Genomic DNA, 23,497 nt, shown 5'->3' with positions numbered 1-23,497 from the left:
TTTTTTTTTTTTTTTTTTTTTTTTTTTGAGACAGAGTCTCGTTCAGTCGCCCAGGCTGGAATGCAGTGGCCCGGTCTTGGCTCACTGCAAGCTCCACCTCCCAGGTTCACGCCATTCTCCTGCCTCAGCCTCCCAAGTAGCTGGGACTACAGGCACCCACCGCCACGCCCGGCTAATTTTTTGCATTTTTAGTAGAGACGGGGGTTTCACCATGTTAGCCAGGATGGTCTTGATCTCCTGACCTCGTGATCCACTCTTCTCGGCCTCCCAAAGTACCAACCAATGTTTTTAAAACTTGAGCTATTTTTCTCTCTGAAAACTAACTGAAGGTAAAGAAACAAGCCTCATTCCCTTCCCATGCCTGGGGCAAATATTTCACTGGCAATTGGAAAGTGATCTCTTCACCTGGTGCCAAACACTCTCCCAGAACCTTCTTTGGCTTCAAAGGGCTTTACTTCATTTCCGCTGGAACCCACAAAAGGGCTTGAGAAGCAGTCGTCAAGTCGCAGGAAGCCAAGGGGGCTCAAGAGAGTATAAGATCACAAAATTACAAATGAGTGGGAAAGATGGAGTATGTGTGTGCATATATATAAATTATCTTAATGAAAGGTAGAATGAAGACTCAGTGAAGCTTGCTCTGGTTCCTAACTAATTTGGTTCTGGAAGCCCTATTCATTTGTTGGGCTCCATCAGATAAATGAGAAAAGCAAAGGACCTCTGGACAGGACAAGCCAAGGCAGAAGCAGACTCCTCTGCTCAGACAAGCCTTCCCACATGCGGCCTCAGGGCCTGCGAACTACAGTTGACTTCTCCAAGGATCCTGTTACAGTACCAGCCCTCCAGCTGTCTGCAGCTGTGTGCCTTCCAGCCCCTCACAGCTGGCTTTTCAAATAGAAATGGCCTCTCTAAGACAGTTTACCAGAAAACATTGTTTCAATCGCGCAGTGTGTTAAAACATGATTCTAAAGGCAGCGATTACACAAAATGAATTGCAATATTAAATATGAAGGTGCATTTGGCCCAATGCATCACATGTGGTAGGTATTCGGTTGAGCAGCAGATTTTTTTCCTTCATTTCTTCATCTCCTCTACTTTTTATTCACACTGAATTGCAGACCAGTTGGAATACTGTAAAAGCATTTTCCCTGGGGAGCTCTGGACATTTCACAGGTGTGCTCATTTGTGTTTGCATGGTGTATACATATGTGGGTTCCTGAGTTTGTGGAGCGGGTACAGTGCATCTGCAGTTATGTGTGTGCATATATAAAGCATGCCTCAGTGTGTTTTTTTTTAATATCAATCATATGTATTCCAAATGCGTAGTTCACGACCCTGTAGGCGGGGAAAGGGCTTAAAGGGCTTTTCCTGGTGAAAACAGCTTGAGAGTTGAGTTTCATGCTTTTATGAGGTAGATTGGGTTGGGTTCAAGATAATAACTGAATTAGAAGGAAGTCATGGAGCAAACAATAGTTCACGCTGTATCCTATTTTCATTTAAATCAGAGGCTGTTGCTTTCATCTGTTCTTATTGACACAGTTCAACTATTGACTTCTTGTTGCTTTGAGTATAAGGCTCACAAGCCCAGGAAATCTTACTGCATAAACAAATGGAGGGGGGTGCGGGAGAGGGAGGTGTTGTTTTAAAAAATGTTTTAAAGGCTATACACCTCCAACTTGTCCATTTTTGAAAGTTGAGTTCTTAAGTTCATGTCTATGTTAGGCTGTTTGTTCTGAACACAGTAATTTTAACAGACAATGATGGATAATTTGTAAATATGCATTTGTATTAGTTCTTTCTACTTCTTTTTCCCATTATCCTCCAGGAACTCAAACTATGGTTTATTTATGGTTCATTCACCTTTCCTTTCTCTTTTTTCTTTTTTTGAGACGGAGTCTCGCTCTGTCGCCCAGGCTGGAGTGCAGTGGCCGAATCTCGCCTCACTGCAAGCTCCACCTCCTGGGTTTACGCCATTCTCCTGCCTCAGCCTCCTGAGTAGCTGGGACTACAGGTGCCCGCCACCTCACTCGGCTAGTTTTTTTTTGTATTTTTTAGTAGAGACAGGGTTTCACCGTGTTCGCCAGGATGGTCTCGATCTCCTGACCTCGTGATCCACCCATCTCGGCCTCCCAAAGTGCTGAGATTACAGGCTTGAGCCACCGCGCCCGGCCCTTTCTCTTTTTTCTTCCCTTTGTTTTCTTCCTATCTTCCTTTCTTCCTTTCATCCTTTCTTCTTTCCTTCCTCTTCCTTCCTGCCTCATTCTCAATCTTTTGTTTCCTGAACACTGGCTTTTGATTCATGATGCAGCCTCCCTTTTGCCAGATCACATAAATCAAACAGTTTCTTTTCTATTTTTTTGTAAAACACCTTCTTCCAAACTGCGCTTTCCTTCCGATTTAACTCTTCAAAAGTAGCCGGTCTCAGGGCGACTGAGAAACCTAGGTATGAGGGAAGAGAATGACAAAAGATGGTTTGGCAAAGTCACAGTTCCCCCACCCCACCCCAACAGTGAATCTCACCAAAGCCCTTTTCAAATCTGGAATTATTTTCAGGCAGCTGAAGAAGATCGAGTTGTTGAGTTGCTCCTTCCGGCTTCCTTGTTTCTCTCCCCTCTCACTGCCCTCCCCAGCCCACCTGTCTTCTTCACTGAGTAGAGAAACAGAGCTCAGCAAATTAAAAGGAGGAAGTGGATAACGTAGGAAGAGCTGAAAACCCAAGGGAAAACAATAAAACATTTTGAAGTTTTGGGGTCAGATACAGAATCCAGAATAAGGTGGTTAGTATTTTTCCTACATTGCAAACCCTTTGTCTTTCAAAGCTGCTCTGCCTGGCCTGCTCTCAGGCTGTGAATTCTGTTATCCCTGGTAGAGCCCCAGCCTCAGCGGATTCCACCTACATTCCTTCACTGCCCCATTTGGGAGGGAGGGGGTCACAGGGGACTCAGGGGAGGGGGAAGAAGGGCAGACCCTGGGGATTGTCAGACATACAACATTGCTCTGCACCACAGCTAGGATTTTAGCCTATTTGTTTTGAAGTTCGCCCAAAGTCGCAGAGTTGAAATGCCTGAATTCAATACCACTTCCCCTCACCACACACTCAGCCAAATGTCCTTGGCTTTTCAATAGTCCTAACCTCTTGGCACTATTGAGTCTTGATGTTTTGCATTCTCATTTCTTAGATTTTTAACCCCCAACTTTCATAAATCACTCAAATGTCTTATTGTCTGGGAAGAAATCTTTCTTTCCTTCCCTGCTTCCATCCTTCCTTCTATCTTTTGATGCTTTCTTCCCTCCTTCCTCCTTTCCTGTCTCCCATCATTTTTCCTTTCTTTCTTTACCTCGCTTTTTCAGAAGGGGAAACGAAAGCAGTGGAGGAAGCCTTGGAACCCTCCCTGGAATGTGGCATCACAGGGATGGAGCCAATGTGCAGTGGTGGGAAATGGAGAGGTGTAAACATGATGCTTAGCCAGTCTGCCCAGAGAACAGAATTCTCTTTTTCATCTCCCCAGTTCCTTTTTGCTATATTTGTTGAAGTCGCTTCAGAAAGCTCAAATCTAATCCTTGTCCTTAGGATTGTCCCAGCCTTTGGCATTGAACACAGTCAAGTGTTGCCCTTGAGTAGCAAAAAGGGCTTATTGTCCATTTGTTCCTTTGTGCTCTTTATAAATGCTTTTCTAGAGACCTTCTTTTTCTGCTGGCCATGTCTACCATGGCCAGATTCCTTAGTTTACTTCCAGCTAGGATTGGTGTTAATTTTTAGAATTTAGGTGTTTTTCATAGCTTTGCCTTCGTTTTTTAACCACTTGGGTCTTTAACCCTAGAAATCCCAGAAGACTTGCCAAAGTTCACAATTTTTTTGATGGGCACAGTAGCAGAAAGCACACATGCATCCTACTTGCACTCACATACAGGCTGCACCTCACTCAAGATAGCGGAGCAGTTATTCTAAATTAACCAGCAAATGTAATCGTCATGGTTTTAATGTCCCATCCAAAACTCTGTTGAAATGTAGTTGCCACTGTGACAGTATTAAAAAGTGGGACCTCTAAGAGGTGATTAAATCATGAGGGCTTCACCCTTATAAATAGCTTAATGCCATTATCTCAATAGTTCAGTCCCCTTTTTTCTCTCTGTTTCAACATGCTCACTTCCATCTTCTGCCTTCTGCCATACTATGATGCAGCATGAAGGCCCTCGCAAGATGCTAGTGCCATGCTCTTGGACTTCCCAGCCTCTAGAACCACACAACAAATACATTTTTATTCATTTTAAATTACTCAATTTGTGGTATTCTGTTCTAGCAGCAGAAAATGAATTCAGACAGTTCTTTTATACATAAAATATTTTCATAAAACTGACCAGTTGTAAAATCATAGAATTGATCCATTAGTTTTGTTGGGTTTGTTTTTGTTTGTTTATTTTTGTCATCATAAAGCTAAAGATGAGTCAGAAATGCCAAGTTACTATTTCTGGATCTCTACAGTTCTTCAGCAAGAAGCTATTTTGCAGAGTTCTTTTGCAACTAGCTTGTTACACTATCCTTCGTGCATATTCTCCATAGTGATTATGGTTACACTTATTGAGTACTTGCTATATATCAAGCAATGTGCTAAGGGCTTTACACACCAAGAGACAATCAAGGTATGTTGTATTATGATTCCTTCCAAATGTACCACTGTTAGAAGCCCAGAAACCACTTCCAGCCCAGACAGAGTAGTGGTGGTCCTGCGAGAAGCTAACTTTGAACTTTGTGGTGCTTCACTTTAGATCTCAATGCCACAATTGGGGACTATGAACTCACAGCTGTGAAAACATAAATACAAACATTCATTATCCTCTGTCTGCTAAAATGTTGACATTTTTGTCAACATGAGAGGCTCAAATCAACAACCTCTCAACTCTAGGTGAGAAAGAAAGTACATGAATGGTGTGGTATATTTGCAGGAAACATCAAGTCAAACAAGCCTTGAGAATTGACTTTGTTCCAAGACCCAGTATACTGGTTCCATATTCAATAATTTCTTATACGTAGAAACCCAGATTTCCCTGGCATTAAATCTATCTGTATTCTTGATGTTGCTTTCCCTTTTCATCCCCCACTTCATTAGTCAGAATAATATGGCCAAAGAAAATGCAGGATTAAGCCATTCTTTGGTGCTTCAGAGTCCAATGGCACTCTTACTATTGTGGTCTCTAAGTTCCACCAGTTTATTGAAGTTTTTAGGGTATTCCTGAATGACATTATCAGATCTCTGCCTTTTGCTCAATTTCTAGCTCCAAAGCAGAGGAAGCCCCATCTAGTTTTCTACGTCAGTTGACACCACTTGCTAAAACCCACACCAGCTAATTAATTTTGTCTTACCCCTAGTTGTAGAATTTGTTCATCCCAATCTGAGTAACTCTGGTTCCATCTATTTAGAGTCTACTCACTGCCAGAATTGAGTGATGAGAACCAGAAAGGGCAGAAAAAAGAGGAAAGTCCTCTCCAGAAACACTCAGTTATACCAAGAAACACTTTTCCCAGCAAACAGTCGATACAGATAGGGCCTGTTAGTGAAGCAAGAGCCAGAGGACACAAAGGAAAGGAGAGATAACGTGGTCTTAACACACAGGAAGCTTCAAGACTAAGAGGAGGTATGGGCAGAGTCAGGATGCACATACAAAGACATAGAACACAAAGAAAACATGCTTTTAAATAAGTAAATTGCAAACTATATGCATAAGTGGTCTCTCTTCTGTCTACCCAGAGATGAAATCAGACCATGAGCTACAGTTTGAAGTCAGGGAATTGAATGGACCAAACAGCTGACTTTACTACCTTGGCATAACTTTTCGGACTCTTGAGTTTGAACAATCTATGTTAATATTTAACTGGGAAAAAAAATAAGTGAAATACCATGCCCAAAGAACTAAGATGATAATTTCACGGGTCTCCTCTATAGCATTCTTCGAATAAGGTCACAATATTACAATGCTACATTTTCTAACCTCACCTACCCATCCTCCAGGGCCTTTTCTCCATGTTCATGTGGAATTGGTGCCATCCTTCCTTCCAACTCTTTCTTCTGGGCCTCTGTGCTTGGGAAAGTTGACATTTGGTATGCAAAGTGATTCAGACCTACCTGAGGAGCTGGTTCCTTTTCAATTCCAGTTGGGAACATTGGGCCTGCCCCCATCCTTCTTTGTAGGCCTGCTCCCCTCCTCGCCTAACCAATGGCACAGAGGGAGACATTTAAAGCAGGTCTCGAAATGGAATCTCCAGGAAAAGATGCTGACCTCAAAGGCCATGAAAATGAGGACAGAGATTGAAACAGAAACTATGATGCAAACCCACCAAAAAGAGGCTAAAAAGAAAGGCTGGAAGGGCTGGGCAAAGAAGAGCCCGAGAGTTTGAGAAAGAGGTTGAAGAAAGCAGAATAACGGTTTCTACTCTAACAGTGGCGGGCAAGTTTACCTCCACTAAAGCGCAAATGTTATAGAAAAGGGGTCCCAATCCAGATCACCACAGAGGGCTCTTGGATCTCACGCAAGAAAGAATTCAGGGTGAGTCCAGAAAGTGAAAGCAAGTTTATTAAGAAAGGAAAGGAACAACAGAATGGCTACTCTGTAGACAGAGCAGCCCCGAGGGCTGCTGGTTGCCGACTTTTATGGGTATTTCTTGATGATATGCTAAACAACGGGTGGATTATTCATGCCTCCCCTTTTTAGATCATATAGGGTAACTTCCTGACGTTGCCATGGCATTTGTAAACTGGCATTTGGAGCTGGTGGGAGTGGAGCTGGTGGGAGTACAGCAGCGAGGACGACCAGAGGTCGCTTTCGTCGCTATCTTGGGTTTGGGGTGTTTTAGCTGGCTTCTTTACTGCAACCTGTTTTATCAGCAAGGTCTTTATGACCTGTATCTTGTGCTGACCTCTATCTTATCCTGTGACTTAGAACGTCTTAATTGTCTAGGAATGCAGCCCAGTAGGTCTCAGCCTCATTTTACCCAGCCCCATTCAAGATGGAGTTGTTCTGGTTCACACGGCTCTGAACAAAGACTTTTTTAAAAGACCACAACTGGAACATGAGAGTACTGACTGGGAGCTCAGGCTTTTGAGGCAGACAGGACTGGCTTTTATTTCTAGCACAGCTTCTCATCGGCTAGGTGACCTCAAGCAAGTCGTTGAGCCATAGGCTCCTATCTGCAAAATGGGGATTATCATATCTGCACCATAGGAATGTTTTGAAATTATAACATTATGATAACATTAGCACTTGTATAGCACCTACTATGTGCCAGGCATTGCTAATTAATTAACTTGCCCAAGATCACACAGCTAGAAGTGGCATGGTGGTGATTTGAACTCAGCAGTGATTCCACTCCCGTATGTGTTCTTATCTACAATGTCTCTCAATATAATGCTCGTAAATCATTCGGCCCCAGTGCTTGGCATGTGATAATAGTGTTATAAATGTCAGCTGTCATCTTATTATGATTTTTCTTACACGGGGCATAAGAAGAATCTTCCTGTCAATAGAGACTAGGAGAGGAAAAAGAGGGTCTGGAATGCCATACCCAGACTTTGCATGCCAGAATAGTTTTTCTAGGAGAGTTGAGAAAGGACTCACCAAAGAGATATGTTGCTTTTCCCAGGAGATGTGTCTGGCTCACACAGTGTTTATTGGCTTAGCATTATGGTCTTTTTGTTTGTTTTTCAAGACTGTTCCTGGGTTCCAAATCTCAATGTAGAATTATAGATTATCCTCACCCTCTCATTTAATAAACAACTGAAGATCCAGGCTATAATATTTAATTACAGAAGATATATGAATTGGCAACAGGGCCAACACTTGAACCAAAGTCTCTCGATGGACAGATAATGCTGTCTCCTAAACCTGTATCCGATACATATGCCGAATTTTCTAGATTTCAAGATTTCTTCTCCATTGTCTGCATATATGCAATCCTATTTGGCCAAATAAGTAATTTAATTACTGATTTGGAAAGTATAGTTATGAAGGTGATTCATTGCGTGGAAGACAGCTACAGAGCTTCTCTTTTTGCCTGTACTGGTCTTGGGAAGGGGGTTGGGAGGTGGCTTAACTCAAAATGTCCCTAATTACCTTCCACAATCCTCTTGGTCTTCCAGGGTCCTGAGGTTTGGAGATCTGTTTGCTAATGTTGATACCCAAAAAGCTTACATTGAATTAGATTGTTAAAATGCTCCAGAGGGGACCTGAAACACTGAAATCAGGGACCTCCTCCTACTCCCCTAAAAATACCCTTTGCCTTTAAGGGCTTTTTTTTTTTTTTTTTTTAAGCGAGCGAGTTTTCTCTGATCCTTCTTAATAAAGTGCCCCGGCAGCAGCAGCAGCAGCGCTCCCCTTCCTTATTTGAGATCTGTGCAGTCTCATTAAATTTGATGTGTCACAGAGGGCTCGGATACGTGAAAGGCAGGCTGTGGGAGCGGGCCTGGAGGTTGCCAGCTTTGCTAAGGAAACGTAATTCATTACAGCTTTTCAAAATGGACGCCCCTCTGGCTTCCTGCTCCATTGATTTTTCCCCCTTTGCAAGTAACAAGTGAAGGGCCAGCTCAGCCTGCAGATTTAACCCTTATTAACAGCTGTTTAAATTAGAGATGCGGTTTGATGGAGAGACAGGAGCCTTCTTATATCCCTACTCAAAGGAAACGGAGAAGAGACGATTAAAGATGAAAGCGCGCAGGCGTCTGGTGCTAGGCTGGCGATGCGGCACCTACCCCCGTCTGAGGAGGGGCTAGCCCTGCTGTTAAGTAGTTTATCCAAATAATGTGCTCCTACTTTTCCCCGATTAAATATTCATGGACTGCTCCTTCCTCCCTCCCCACCCCCGCCCTTGAACAGTCATGGAGGAAGGAGTGTCTGCTGCGCAGTGGAGGCGAGGACTGCTCGAACTACCCCGAGCTCCGAGGCTAAGGGCTGCCTCCCCAGAGAGCTCGATCCGGGGCAACTCGGATGACCCGCCTCGCTGGGGGCTGCCCTGGGACCTCGGAGTGAAGATGTGGATTGCTTTGGTGCTCTTGAACGGAAGACCCTGAACCAGGCCAACCTGTTCTGGGAACGGAGCCTGCAGAAGACAAGAGGAGCCACGCAAATGCCAACTTCGCCTCTTTCTGTGGGACCAGTGTGTTTAGGAGCCCCAAATGCATTGGAAAACAAAATAGCAAAGGCAAGGGTAGCGCCGGGATAAAGGGAGGGAAGGTGCAGACAGTCCAGAAAGAGGCTGCACATCCCAGCCTTTGTTCGCCTGTTACTGGGCAGCTTCTTATACTCAAGAGTCCTTAGGCCTGTAACCCTAGAGGCGCTTAGGGGTGGTGTTTCTCTAAATTCCTCTCTTAAGAACTTGGCTATCACATTGGTATTGCAGATATAACAAAACCTAGCTCCCCATTGCAAAAATGCACCACTGCAAAAGACTGTTGTGGTGAAGGAATGGGGTCACAGGTGTCCCCTTCAAACAGTAAAGTCCACTTTGTTCAGATTTTTTGCTCCCCCTACCTCTTCTACCAAGCTCCGTCTTCCACCAAAACGTAAAGAAAATAATCCCTGGAATCAGAAATGTATCCTTTGAAAAATGCACACACAAACACTGCTGTAAGACGAAGTATCAAACCAACTCCCTCTTGCTCATCCGATATAAATTTATTTTCCTGACCTGCAGCGTCTAACTCAAGGAATCTCAAATAGAAACATTCTATGACAGAAACAAAACAAGACAGGCCTAAGTAAATCATGCGCTGACAGCAGCCGCATTTACATATTGAGTGAAAGAGGGTGCCAGCTCACTAGGTCCTTATTTCATCTTCAACTGAATTGCCATAGAAGGTTTCTGCTAGTCTCAATTTTACTGTAGCAATTCATAGCGCATAAACCTTAGTGCACCTTCCATAAGCAGTTCTTCACTGCACAAGGAGTCATTCTTCCCCCGAACCCCCACCCAAAGTCCCAAAATAGGAGAGAAATACATAGGAAGTATGGCTGTGTTCCTCCCTACATCTTCAGTTCATTTGGTGAGTTTTACCCAAGTTTTTCTGGGAGACTCAAAGTTTACACAGAGTCTGTTATAAATAGGGTTTTCTTCAAACTGTTTTGAAACAAAGTTTTAAAGCATTCATGCTGTCAGAGAAAGTTATTGCCAGTATGCATTCACCAAGGAGTGGCAAACGTTGGAAATGAAGGCCTTCCACTTTTTTTGCTAATTGACACCATCAGGGAAATGCACGAAGATGAAGCATGGGGAAAATAAACTATAAATTTCCAACATACATCCCATCCAGGGACACATTAAGGGAGGTGCATAGGATGAGAGCTGCCAAAAATCTCTAGGTTCAGAACAAGTGTCCAAGCACAATGTAGACTTGGCAAAAGTCTTTTCCTCTTAATTTCAAACTTGTGCATACATACGTATGGGGAAATGTAATCTCTGTTTTTTCTGAGAAGCTTTCCCTTTCTGGAACATCCAAGTTCTGCTTTATAAGCACGTACACCATGAAAATGGAGCTAATTATATGGAGGAAACATCCTGTCAAATAAGAAAATTACTCCCACAGCAGTTAGAAGTCATGTGTAACAAGGTGGGCACTTGGGGGGAGGATACAGCTCAACTACACCCTGTGCTCCACATAGTGTGATATTATTTCCATGACCCCTAAAATGTGTAAAATTGTAAAGGTAAAAGTGGAGACTGCAGAAGAAAAGAAAAAAAATAAGTTATATTATTGAGCACTTAATATGTCCCCAGGAATGTGCTAGGATCTTTGCAATATTCCTGTAAGATCAGTTACCTTTTATTCTTTCCTTTTTTTTCATTTAAAAATGAAGACATTGAAAACCAGATGGGGTAACCTCTTCAAGATCTATGGGGTGATGAGGATCACAGTCTAGCTAATTTGCTAATTTTAAGGCCACTTTCTTTCCACTATACAATATTGTCTCCAACTGTAAGGGTCCTTAGAAACTACAGAGCCAAACACCACCAAAGTCACAAAAAGAGTGGAAACAAGGTCTTGATTCTTCGCTCAGTCATCTTTCCATTTTAGCAGTGCCCAATGCTATGTCTGCTTCAAAATGTTTCTTCTACTCATTGGACCTCTAAGATGAGTGTAGAATTCTCCTGTTTCAATTCTTAACCCAATGTCATATGCAATCAGACACAGGCCACACTATGCAACAATGTTGATAGTAAAAGGGATCAGTGGGATCAGTTGAATGGATCAAAGATTTCAACAAATGTTTACTTGTGCCCACTATACTACAAAGCTCATAGGGTAAAAAAGTAAAATCCATACAGGCATAGCCTTAGCCTGGCTACACCTGTAGCCCCTTTGCCCACTCTCCACTCAATCACATTATGATTATTAGAAGCTAAGAAGACCTTGTCAAAGCAAAAACAGACATAGGTGGACATCCATGCAACAGGACAGAGGGGTGGTTCAAATTCCCACAACGAAGGTAGAATGCCTCATCAGCAATCTCCTTCCCTGATGACTAACACAGGTCTGCAACCTTACCCTGGCCCCAAATGCAATCTTCCTTCAGCTCCAGTATCCATACTTCCAGCCTAAGCACAGACCTCACCCACCTTGGCTTTTCCCCCTACTTTCCCATCAGTCATCCCAATTGCATCCAAATCAGTTTTCCTTCTACCCCTCCTATTAAGAGGTGACAACGTGCTAGCAGCCCTAGCTCGCGTGCAGTGCCTCCTTGGCCTTGGTGTCCACTTTGGCCATGCTTGAGGAGCCCTTCAGCCTGCCGCTGCACTGTGGGAGCCCCTCTCTGGGCTGGCCAAGGCTGGAACCGGCTCCCTCTGCTTGCGGGGAGCTGTGGAGGGAGAGGCGCAGGCGTGACCCACACTCAGAGTGGCTGGCTCTCGCTGCCGGCCCTGGGAAGTGAAGGGCTTAGCACCCAGGCCAGCAACTGCCGAGGGTGCACCGTGTCCACCAGCACTACCGGCCTTCCCCCGCTGCACTAGAATTCTCACCAGGCCTCAGCCACCTCCCCACGGGGTAGGGCTGGGGACCTGAACAATGCTCCCCGGGAGGCTCCCCCTGGCCCAAGGGCTGAGAAGTGCAGGTGCGAGGGGGTGGGACTGGCGGGCAGCTCTCCCGGTCACCCTGCGTGGGATCCACTAGGCCAAGCCAGCTGGGCCTCTGAGTCTGGTGAGGACTTGGAGAACTTTTATATCTAGCTAAAGGTTTGTAAGTGCACCAATCAGCACCTTGTGTCTAGCTCAAGGTTTGTAAAGGCACCAATCAGTGCTCTGTGTCTAGCTAACCTAGTGGGGACAAAGAACTTTTGTGTCTAGCTAAAGGATTGTAAATGCACCAATCAGCACTCTGTGTCTAGCTCAAGGTTCATAAATGCACTAATCAGCACCCTGTCAAAACGGACCAATCAGCTCTCTGTGAAATGGGCCAATCAGCTCTCTGTAATATTGACCAATCAGCAGGATATGGGTGGGGTCAAAGAAGGGAATAAAACACACTGCCCAAACCAGCACAGGCAACCTGGTCTGGTGCCCTTCCATGCGGTGGGAGCTCTGTTCTTTCGCTCATTGTGATAAATCTTGCTTTCTGTTTGGGTTCGCGCTGCCTTTATGAGATGAGCTGTAACACTCACTGTGAAGGCCTGCAGCTTCACTCCTGAAGCCAGTGCGACCATGAACCCACCGGGAGGAACGAACAGCTACAGACGCACAGCCTTTACGAGCTATAACCATCGTGAAGGTTTGCATTTTCACTCCTGAAGTCAGCGAGACCACAAACCCACCAGAAGGAACAAACTCCGGACACACCATCTTTAAGAACTATAACACTCACCGCAAGGGTCCGTGGCTTCATTCTTGAAGTCAGCGAGATTAAGAAGCCACCGATTCAGGACACACTATGTCATCCCATCTTTTCAACTAGCCCTTTCTTTAGTGTCCTGTGGAATCCTGCTCTGCTTAATGAATAAACTCCCATAAAGACTCAAGTTCTTACACAAGCATTCTTTCCACCCCACTGTCTTAACAGACACATGACTTTTCCTTAACTATACAATGGATCTCAAATGTGTTTCCTAAAGAATCTGTTTTTTCTTCCCCAGTCTTCCCTGTGGAGCATTGTTCAGCGGCAATAGTACAAGAGCCCTCCTCCTTTGCAACACTCTTCCCTCACTTCTTCATGTCGTCTTCTGAACTTTGATGCCTTGAGCACCTTTTCATGTTAGATTCCATCAGCCCACTAACCATATATTGATGGTTGATGACCTTGGCCTCTCAGGATCTCAACCTCCTTAACATCAAGGACTTTCACCTTCTCTCTGTTTCTCATCACAAAATCAGTGGCTCTCAAATTGTGGTCCTTGAACCAGTAGCATCAGCATCATCTGGAAACTTGTCAGATATGTAGATTCTCAGGAGTCACCCTAGACTTGTTGAATCAGAATCTCTAGGGGTGAGATATGATGTTAAAACCTGTTAAAGTGATCTCTGCTTTAACAGGCTTTCCAGGTGATTCTGATGCACTAAAGTTTGAGAACCACAATGCTAAGTATGGCCACATTGTGGATCATGCCATCAACTGGAGCTTTTCTTCTCTAAGATATTATTTATTTATTTATTTATTTATTTATTTAATTTTTGAGATGAAGTCTTGCCCTGTCACCCAGGCTGGAGGCAATGGCACAATCTCGGCTCGCTGCAACCTCTATCTCCCAGTTTCAAGCAATTTCCTGCCTCAGCTTCCCAAGTAGCTGGGATTACAGGTGTGCACCACCATGCCTGGCTAGTTTTTGTATTTTCTGTAGAGACGAGGTTTCTCAATGTTGGCCAGGCTGGTCTTGAACTCCTGACCTCAAGTGAGCAGCTAGCCATGGCCTCCCAAATTGCTGGGATTAAAGGCATGAGCCACCGCACCCAGCCTGTAAGATATTTCAGCTTCACTTCCTTACCATTACATTTTCTATTCCCTCAAATATGCTAATCTAATAATTGCATGGTGCGGATGTCTAGAGCCTCTTCTGGCCTCACTTTCAACCAGTCTGGACCCTGGTCTGCCATTATGATGATGCCTCTAAGCTTGCAATTCCCATTTGTTTTCTGGGACATGGGGAAAAAACTATGAAATTGTGCTGATCAAGTCCAAGCTACTTATATCTGGGCGCTTGATGCTGTTTTAAAACCATACTATTTGTTTCTTGTGAACTAATTCTTCCTTTACAATATTTGTAACATTTACCCACTTTCTTTAAGTTTGACGTTTCTACCTAGTCTTCCACGCACTTAGCCAAGTTCCCTCAATTTCTATCATTACTGTTCCATCTCTATGGCTCTTCCTCTTGCCTCTGAAGTAGAGTTGAATCTCTTCCTCTCTTATGCTCTGAAGCTCCTCCCTCATGACTCTACCAGAACCCTGCTCAGGAATGCCAGTGGAATGTGGGATCTCTAAGAAGAGAAGTTCAAGACCATGTCTTGCCAGGGTGTGGAAAGGCTGTGAGTGATTAATAGTGTCATATTCCAGAAATTGATCAAGATAAAGAGACTGAGGAAAGGTTGTTGTGGCCGTTAGCAGATAACTGGTTTAATTAGAAAGGTTATGACAGAAGACAGATTATAGGAGATTAAGAGAATATAGTGAAGATGTAAGGCTGTGTGTGGCCCCCTATTAAAATAAATCTAGCCATGCAGCAAAAGCTGAAAGTAGAAATGTAGCTAAAAACAAACAAACAAAAAACTGGGGATTCAATGGGTGGTTTTCTGTCCACCATTGGTGAGATCTGTATTTGTTCTGTGCATCAAGTCAAGAGGAACAGAATAAAGGCACTAGAAGATGGGATTATTGAAGATTAAAGGTCCTAAAAGGGGCAGAAAAACAGAATACAGAGCACAACTAGAGGGGCATATTTAATAGGAATCTTAGTTGCAAGTGACGGAATACCTCATCTACCAACTTAGGCCAAAATGGGAATATATTGGTTTACATAACCAGTTAAAGTAGGAATGTAGCTGGAGATGGCTGTACCCAGAGACTCGATGCCTCCAGGATCGTGGGCTCATTTTGTTGCTCTCTAGATACCGTCTGTATGCTCTTCTGTTATATAAAGACTAGCATAGGCTAGACTCATTCTAAATATTGCCTCTGGTACATATCTTTCCAACTTTTCCATCAGAAAAGAAAGGATTTCTCCCCAACTCCTACTAAATGCTATGAGGACTCTGATAGGCCCAGTCTGTTTTGTGTTCTGCCCTATGGTTGGGGTAAAGGGAGAAGGTGAAGCATTGTGATTGGTAGTTTCCATTAGAAACATATGGATGGATGGAGGAGCACTTCCTCAGTCCCACACAGAAGGAATGATACTTTCACCAACAAACTATTGAGGAATGATGTACAGGGCACACAGAAACAACCAGTGTCAACTAGAAATGATTAGCCCTGGACAGGAACAGAGTCATCTTTTTGGATACCCAAATGGGTACCAATCTGTGTGTGTACACATAGACATAGACTTCATCAGGCTCTCAGACCTTAGGGCTGTTGGAGAAGACTTCAGCAGGGGAACTGATGGTGAAGGCTAGTATTCTCCATCCTCAACTTTCTTTGCTTGGATCACACATTTGTACATATGGAAGGGCAAAAAAATGAACACTGTTTTTCTTTGCAGCCATCTTCTGTGACGTGGATGCACAGTCTGCTATGAAGACCTTCTCTCAAGTGGCAGTTGGGGGTCCATGCCAGATCATGGTGCTTCCTGACAGACTAGCTACCCAGGGTAGTGGTGCTTAGGACCCTCCTCCCCCGCTGTGTGCTGATGACATATACACACCTGACAGTAGCTTGAGTCTTCTCTGTTCCTTTTACTCTGTAGCCACCATATGCACGAACACTTCCTAAACATCTATTTAATATATTTAAAACACTTCCTAAATATCTATTATGGTTCGCCCTTATCGAAATGCAGAGTCAAAGCTGTTTGTACTTTATTATTATTTCCAAGGTGAATACATGGCTTGCTTTTTGCAAAAATAATGAGAGCTTTTGTGTTTTGAGTTAAAATATATGTGTGTGTGTGTGTGTGTAAGATAGTTGTTTATGTGTGTGTATAGATATACATATACATATGTATATATCTATACATATGTAGAGGTATACACACACATAATACATATGTATAGAGGTATGTCACAGACCAGGTACTCTGGAAGCAAATGCTGAGGCAGTCTTGTGTGCAAGATGTGTACTGGGGATCAGCATCTTTGAAAGGAAGAGCAGGAAAGCCATATTTGGCAAAAGGAGAAGTAAAACTGCAATACAGATCTGCCTGCCAAAGCCTCCATCAACCCAGTGGAGAACTCTAGAGTTAATGTCACTAGCCAGAATTGCCTAGGAAGAAACAGCTGGAACAAAGTGACCAGGCCTCGATTTGCCAGCCTCACTCAGTCGCTGGATGTGGACTACCCAGGAAAGTCATAATATCTGGGGAGAAACCTCTCCACAGTTGAGGCAGACCCTGAAGATGCTGGCAGCTAGAAGCTGATATTTGAATTTCCCGTAACTGGGCAGCAAGCCCTTCCTTAAAGAGGAATCTAGACGGTGCAGCTCCATGTCTACTCTTTAAGAGTAGAAGAAAACTTATGTCAAATGTCATAACAAAGGCCGTAGAGTGTGGTCCTTTCATTATGTTAGTGCTCTTGTGGGAGCAGCAAAGCTGAACAAGGGCATCTGCACTAAGGGTAGTCTTCAATGAGTCCACAGAGAAGAAATTCTCAATTCTAAAATGGAGAGGTATCATAACTTTCAAGTGGCAGCAAACTCTTTGACACACCTCTTATCAAGAGGTGGAGTCTATTTTTCCTTCCCTTGAATTTGGGCTGCCTTTTGATTGTTTTGCTCTCTAGAGTATGTGAGAGGAGACACTATGCTCTCTCCGGACCTGCTGACCCTTCAAGAGAATGTGGTCCCTAGGAGCCCTGGGCTGTCAAGTAAGTCCAACTACCATGCTGGAGAGATCACACAGAGAAGCTCTGAGACTACTTGGAAGTGGAGAACTCATCCAGCCATCCTCACCAAGGTGCCAGCAAGGGGTGGAGGACTAGCTACCAGCTAAAACCACCAAGTGACCCAGCTGATGTCAATCACCCAATCCTTGCCTGAATACCTGACAAAATTGTGTGATATGATAAAATGGAGTAGTTTGAAGGCTCTAATTTTTAGAGATTTTATATACAGCAATAGATAACTGGAAGAATGACCAAAAGCAGAGCCAAGGACATGGAAAGTTCTGAAGTAGTCAACAGAAGACTCAAGAGTTGCCGTATAAGGACAGCCCAGGGAGGATCAAGGATGGGCAGGAAGCAAGTTGGTGGAAGGATTAGAAAGCACACGTGAACACAGTGCCACAAAGCCACTGTAGACAGACTGCCTCTCTAGATTCCTCATCTCTGGGCAGGGCATCTCTGAAAGAAAGGCAGCAGCCCCAGTCAGGGGCTTATAGATAAAACTCCCATCTTCCTGGAACAGCATCTAGGGCAAGGGGCAGCTATGGGCACAGCTTCAGCATACTTAAACTTTCCTGCCTGCTGGCTCTGAAGAGAGCAATGGATCTCCCAGCACAGTGCTCGAGCTCTGCTAAGGGATAGACTGCCTCCTCAAGTGGATCCCTGACTCCCATGCATCCTAGTGGGGAAACACCTCCCAGCAGGAGTTGACAGACACCTCATACAGGAGAGCTCCAACTGGCATCTGGCGGGTGCCCCTCTGGGATGAAGCTTCCAGAGGAAGGAGCAGGCAGCAGTCTTTGCTGTTCTGCAGCCTCCACTGGTGATACACAGGCAAACAGGGTCTGGAGTGGACCCCCAGCAAACTCCAGCAGACCTGCAGAAGAGGGCCCTGACTGTTAGAAGGAAAACTAACTAACAGAAAGCAAGAGCATCAACATCAACAAAAGGACAACCACTCAAAACTCTATCCAAAGGTCACCAACAGCCAAGACCAAAGGTAGACAAATCCATGAAGATGAGGAGAAGCCAGCACAAAAAGGCTGAAAATTCCAAAACCCAGAATGCCTCTTCTCACAACTCCTTGCCAGCAAGGGAACAATACTGGACAGAGAATGAGTTGAACAAATTGACAGAAGTAGGCTTCAGAAGGTGGATAATAACAAACTCCTCCAAGCTATAAGGAGCATGTTCTAACCCAATACAAGAAAGCTATGAACCTTGATATAAGGTTAGAGGAATTGCTAACTAGAATAACCAGTTTAGAACATAAATGACCTGATGGAGCTGAAAAATACAGCATGAGAGCTACATGAAGCATACACAAGTATCAATAGCCAAATAGATCAAGCAGAAGAAAGGAGATCAGAGATTGAAGATCAACTTAATGAAATAAAGTGTGAAGACAAGATTAGAGAAAAAACAATGAAAAGAAATGAACAAAGCCTCCAAGTAATATGGGACTATGGGAAGACCAAATCTATGTTTGATTGATGTAACTGAAAGTGACAGGGAGAATAAAACCAAGTTGGAAAACACACTTCAGGATATTATCCAGGAGAACTTCCTGAACCTAGCAAGACAGGCCAACATTCAAATTCAGGAAATACAGAGAACACCACAAAGATACTCCTTGAGAAGGGCAACCCCAAGACACATAATTATCAGATTTACCAAGGTTGAAATGAAGGAAAAAATGTTAAGGGCAGCCAGGGAGAAAGTTGGGTTACCCGCAAAGGGAAGCCCATCAGACTAACAGTGGATCTCTCTGCAGAAACCCTACAAGCCAGAAGAGAGTGGAGGCCAATATGCAACATTCTTAAAGAAAAGAATTTTCAATCCAGAATTTCATATCCAGCCAAACTAACCTTTATAAGTGAAGGAGAAATAAAATCCTTTACAGACAAGCAAATGCTGAGGGATTTTGTCACCACTAGGTCTGCCTTACAAGAGCTCCTGCAGGAAGCACTAAATAGGGAAAGGAGAAACCGGTACCAACCATTGCAAAAACAAACCAAAATGTAAAGACCATCAACATTATGAAGAAACTGCATTAACTAATGGGCAAAATAACCACTTAGCATCATAAAGACAGGATCAAATTCACACACAACAATATTAACCATAAACGTAAATGTGTTAAATGTGCCAGTTAAAAAACACAGACTGGCAAATGAGATAGAGTCAAGACCCACTGATATGCTGTATTCAGGAGACTCATCTCACACGCAAAGACATATATAGGCTCAAAATAAAGGGATGGAGGAAGATTTATCAAGCAAATGGAAAGCAAATAAATAAATAAAAGCAGGGGTTGCAATCCTAGTCTCCAATAAAATAGACTTTAAACCAACAAAGATTAAAAAAAAAAAAAAGAAGAAGGACATTACATAATAGTAAAGGGACCAACAGAACAAGAAGAGCTAACTATCCTAAATATATATGCACCCAATACAGAAGCACCTAGATTCATAAAGTAGGTTCTTGGAGACCTACAAAGAGACTTAGACTCCCACACAACAATAGTGGGAGACTTTAACACCCCACTGTCAATCAGATCAAGGAGGCAGAAAATTAACAAAGATATTCAGGACTTGAACTCAACTCTGGGCCAAAAGGACTTAATAGACATCTACAAAACTCTCCACCTCGGATCAATAGAATATACATTCTTCTCAGCACCACATCATACTTATTCTAAAATTGACCACATAATTGGAAGTAAAACACTCTTCAGCAAATGCAAAAGGACTGAAATCATAACAAACAGTCTCTCAGACCACAGTGCAATCAAATTAGAACTCAGGATTAAGAAACTCACTCAAAACCACACAACTACATGGAAACTGAACAACCTGCTCCTGAGTGAGTACTGGGTAAATAACAAAATTAAGGCAAAAATAAATAAGTTCTTTGAAACCAATGAGAACAAAGACACAATGTACCAGAATCTCTGGGACACAGGTAAAGCAGTGTTTAGAGGGAAATTTGTAGCACTAAATGCCCACAAGAGAAAGCAGAAAACATCTAAAATTGAAGCCCTAACATCACAACTAAAAGAACTAGAGAAGCAAGAGTAAACAAATTCAAAAGCTAGCAGAATAGAAGAAATAACTAAGATCAGAGCAGAATGAAGGAGATAAAGACATGAAAAATCCTTCAAAAAAAAAAAATCCAGGAGCTGGTTTTTTGAAAAGATCAACAAAATAGATAGACTGCTAGCCAGACTAATAAAGAAGAAAAGAGAGAAGAATCAAATAGACACAATAAAAAATGATAAAGGAGATATCACTGCTGATTCCACAGAAATACAAACTACCATCAGAGAATACTATAAACACCTCTATGTTAATAAACTAGAAAATCTAGAAGAAATGGATGGATAAATTCCTGGACACATATACCCTCCTAAGACTAAACCAGGAAGAAGTCAAATCCCTGAATAGATCAATAACAAGTTCTGAAATTGAGGCAGGAATTAATAGCCTACCAACCTAAAAGAGCCCAGGACCAGATGGATTCACAGCCGAATTCTACCAGAGGTGCAAAGAGGAGCTGGTACCATTCCTTCTAAAACTATTCCAAGCAATAGAGAAAGATGCACTCCTCCCTAACTCTTCTTATGAGGCAAGCATCATCCTGATACCAAAACCTGGCAGAGACACAACAACAACAAAAAAATTTCAGGCCAATATCCCTGATGAACACTGATGGGAAAGCCCTCCATAAAATACTGGCAAAACAAATCCAGCAGGACATTAAAAAGCTTATCCACCACAATCAAGTCGGCTTCATCCCTGGGATGCATTCCTGGGATGCAAGGCTGGTTCAAAATATGCAAATCAATAAATGTAATCCATCACACAAACAGAACCAATGACAAAAACCACATGATTATCTCAATAGATGCAGAAAAGGCCTTCGATAAAAGTCAACACCTCTTCATGCTAAAAACACTCAATAACCTAGATATTGATGGAATGTATCTCAAAATAATAAGGGCTATATATGACAAACCCACAGCCAATAACCTACTGAATGGGAGAAGCTGGAAGCATTCCCTTTGAAAACTGGCACAAGACAAAGATGCCCTCTCTCACCACTCCTATTCAACATAGCATTGGAAGCTTTGGCCAGGAAAATCAGGCAAGAGGAAGAAATAAAGTGTATTCAGATAGAAAGAGAGAAAGTCAAATGATCTCTGTAGAGGACATGATTGTATACTTAGAAAACCCATCATCTCAACCCAAAAACTCCTTAAGCTGATAAGCAACTTTAGCAAAGTCTCAGGATACAAAATCAATATGCAAAAATCACAAACATTCCTATACACCAATAATAGACAAACAGAGAGCCAAATAATGAGTGAACTCCCATTCACAATTTCTAGGAAGAGAATAAAATACCTAAGAATACACCTTACAAGGGATGTGAAGGACCTCTTAAAGGAGAACTACAAACCACTGCTCAAGGAAATAAGATAGGACACAAACGGAAAAACATTCCATGCTCACAGATAGGAAGAATCAATATCGTGAAAATGACCATACTAGCCAAAGTAATTTATAGATTCAATGCTACTCCCATCAAGTTACCATCGCCTTTCTTCACAGAATTAGAAAAAAACTACTTTAAATATCATATGGAACCAAAAAAGAGACCATATAGCCAAGACCATCCTAAGCAAAAAGAACAAAGCTGGAGGCATCCTGCTACCTGACCTCAAACTATGCTACAAGGCTACAGTAACCAAACAGCATGGTACTGGTACCAAAACAGATATATAGACCAATGGAAGAGAACACTGGCCTCAGAAATAACACCACACATCCACAACCATCTGATCTTTGACAAGTCTGACAAAAACAAGCAATGGGGAAAGGATTCCCTATTTAGTAAATGGTGTTGGGAAAACTGGCTAGTCATATGCAGAAAACTGAAACTGGACTCCTTCCTTACACCTTATACAAAAGTTAGCTCAAGATGAAATAAAGATTTAAACATAAAACCTAAAACCATAAAAACCCTAGACAAAAACCTAGGCAATATCATTCAGGATATAGGCATGGTCAAAGACTTCATGACTAAAACACCAAAAGCAATTGCAACAAAAGCCAAAATTGAAAAATGGCATCTAATTAAACTAAAGAGCTTCTGCACAGCAAAACAAACTATCATCAGAGTGAACAGGCAACCTACAGAATGGGAGAAAATGTTTCCAATCTATCCATCTGACAAAGGGCTAATATCCAGAATCTACAAGGAACTTGAACAAATTTACAAGAAAAAAACAACCCCATCAAAAAGTGGGCCAAGGATATGAACAGATACTTTTCAAAAGAAGACACTTATGCGGCCAACAGACATATGAAAAAAAGTTCATCATCACTGGTCATTAGAGAAATGCAAATCAAAACCATGATGAGATAACCATCTAATGCCAGTTAGAATGGCGATCATTAAAAAGTCAGGAAACAACAGATGCTGGAGAGGATGTGGAGAAATAGAAACGCTTTTACACTGTTGGCGGGACTACAGATTAGTTCAACCATTGTGGAAGATAATGTGGTGATTCCTCAAGGATCTAGAACTAGAAATACCATTTGACCCAGCGATCCCATTACTAAGTATATACCCAAAGAATTATAAATCATTCTACAATAAAGACACACATATGTTTCTTGCAGCACTATTCACAATAGCAAAGACTTGGAACCAACCCAAATGCCCATCAATGATAGACTGGATAAAAAAAAGTGGCACATATACACCATAGAATACTATGCAGCCATGAATAAAGATGAGTTCATGTCCTTTGCAGGGACATGGATGAAACTGGAAACCATCATTCTCAGCAAACTAACACAGGAACAGAAAACCAAACACCACATGTTCTCACTCATAAGTGGGAGTTGAACCATGAGAACATATGGGCACAGGGAGGGGAACATCACACACTGGGGCCTGCCAGATGGGGGGGCAAGGGATGGCATTAGGAGAAATACCTAATGTAGATGACAGGTTGATGGGTGCAGCAAACCACCATGGCACATGTATACCTATGTAACAAACCTGCACATTCTACACATGTATCCCAGACCTTAAGTATAATAAAAAAAAAAAAGAAAGAAAAAAGATAATGTAGCCCTGCAGAAAAAAAGAAAGCACATGTAAGGCTGGGCATCCCACTAATTCCACCTGTAATCTCAGTACTTTGGGAAGCAGAGACAGGAGTATCACTTGAACCCAGGAGTTTAAGAGCAGCCTGGGCAACATATGGAGACCCTGTCTTTACACAGAATTTAAAAATTAGCCTGGCTTTGTGGTGCATATCTGTGGTCCCAACTACTTGGGAGGCTGAGTTGGGAGGATCACTTGAGCTTGGGAGGTTGAGGCTGCAGTGAGCTGTGATCATGACACTGCACTCCAGCCTGGAAAATAGAGCAAGATGCTGTCTCAAGAAAAAGAGAGAGAGGGAGGGAGGGAAGGAGGGAGGGAGGGAAA

The sequence above is a fragment of the Rhinopithecus bieti genome, unplaced genomic scaffold, assembly GCF_001698545.2.
Source record: "Rhinopithecus bieti isolate Rb0 unplaced genomic scaffold, ASM169854v2 scaffold_70802, whole genome shotgun sequence".
Classification (NCBI taxonomy): domain Eukaryota; kingdom Metazoa; phylum Chordata; class Mammalia; order Primates; family Cercopithecidae; genus Rhinopithecus; species Rhinopithecus bieti.
Note: the sequence above shows the minus strand (reverse complement) of the source record.